At 51.0% G+C, this 1,781-nt stretch overlaps 1 non-coding gene across 1 annotated transcript; it reads left to right on the forward strand.

Annotated features, from left to right (window-relative positions):
* Positions 1–1,019: 1,019 nt before the first annotated feature.
* LOC130017321 (U6 spliceosomal RNA) lies at positions 1,020–1,127 on the forward strand. Its single transcript, XR_008791381.1, has one exon. It is a non-coding gene; the product is annotated as a U6 spliceosomal RNA (small nuclear RNA).
* Positions 1,128–1,781: the final 654 nt, after the last annotated feature.

The following is a 1,781-nucleotide window of genomic DNA, read 5'->3' on the forward strand; positions in this document are numbered from 1 at the left end:
AAAGCCAAGAAAAGAAAAAGAAAGAAGCAGGTGTGAGATCCCAAGCAACAGGTCAACCCTTTGGTCAAATATCTGGTGCTTGTTGCTATGGTGGCTACTTATTGGGCCCTTATTCTTCGCGCTCAACACAGAATGCTCCCCCCATGCTCACACACCCTCCCTGTGATTGTGTATCCTGATGTTCTGTGTTTCCATCAAAAAGAAAGACACAGAGATCCAGAGGATCAGGTCTTTTGCCTCAGGTCCACGGGCCCTTTGATCCACCCTGGACATTGGGGACATTGGGCACCTGCGTGTGAGTGGTAGAAAGGAAATCTAAAGCTTCCACACGTCAGTGGGTGGGTGGGGGGAGTTGTCCTTCCTGGCCCTGGCCAGCTCTGCAACAACGACAGCCACACTGAAAGTCCAGGTCTCCTGGGCCGGAAGGATGGATGGTACGTCACCTTCACCTCAAACTCCAGCCTTTGAAGGTCCAGAAGACCTATAGGAAGGCTGCCTTAACCCCCCAGGGTCTGGAGGAAGGAAGGGATCCTGGGAAAGGGGGAGGCAGCAGATGACAGGACTGTGGGGAAGGAGGGACTCCATGGCAAAGACCCCAAGGGTGGGAGGCGAGCTCAGCCCTGTCTTCGGTGCCATCAGAGTCCCCCGTCACTGGCCACTCCCTCCACCTCCCCTACTCTCCCTCTCTCTTCTATCACCTCTCCCCTGCCCAAGCACCTTGAAGTCATTTTCACAACTCCTGTGGCACCAGGTGTGACTCCCCCCCTCCCCCTCATTCCAGCCCCCCCCCCAAGTCCCCCATCACCTTGTCTGTCACTCTCCAAACTGCTGATTAAGAGCACCGAATCCAGGACAGAGCCATAACACAGTGGGGAGGGCACTTGCCTTGTACCCGGCTGACCAGGGTTTGATTCCCGGCACCCCATATGGTCTCCTGAGCTCTACCAAGAGTGAGCCCTGAACATCGCCAGGTATGATTCCCAAAGCAAAAGTAAATAAAAATTTAAAATAACTGAATAGTGCTCGCTTCAGCAGCACATAATACTAAAATTGGAACGATACAGAGAAGATTAGCATGGCCCCTGCGCAAGGATGACACGCAAATTTGTGAAGCGTTCCATATTTTTAAAAATTCTTAAAAAAAATAAAATAACTGAATAGTTTGGAAGGTTCATTTGTTTCCTGTGGCTTCTGCACCCCTGAGTTCCCCTGCCTTTTTTTAAATTTTATTTTCACAAATCATCTTGAGATACAGTTACAGACTTACAAGCTTTTGTGATTACGTTTCAGTCATATAATGTTCAAGTACCCATCCATCCACCAGTGCCCGTTCTCCACCACCAATGCTCCGAGTATCCCTCCCGCCACCCCTACTCCATCCATCCCCCACCCTGTCTCTGTGGCAGGCACCTTCCCTCTTTCTCTGTCTCTCTGTCTCTCTCTCTGTCTCTCTGTCTCTGTCTCTGTCTCTGTCTCTGTCTCTGTCTCTCTCTCTCTCTCTCTCTCTCTCTCTCTCTCGGTGTTATGGTTTGCAATACAGGGATACAAGTACTAAGCAGCCATCATGTTTGGTCCATAGTCTACTTTCATTATGCTTCTCACATCCCGAACAAGCCCTCCAATCATTTTTTTTCTTTTTGGGTCACACCTGGCGATGCACAGGGGTTACTCCTGGCTCTTCACTCAGGAGTTACTCCTGGCGGTGCTCAGGGGACCATATGGGATGCTGGGAATCGAACCCGGGTCGGCCACGTGCAAGGCAAACGCCCTACCCGCTGTGC

The sequence above is a fragment of the Sorex fumeus genome, unplaced genomic scaffold, assembly GCF_029834395.1.
Source record: "Sorex fumeus unplaced genomic scaffold, SorFum_2.1 ptg000189l, whole genome shotgun sequence".
In the NCBI taxonomy this organism is placed as follows: Eukaryota; Metazoa; Chordata; class Mammalia; order Eulipotyphla; family Soricidae; genus Sorex; species Sorex fumeus.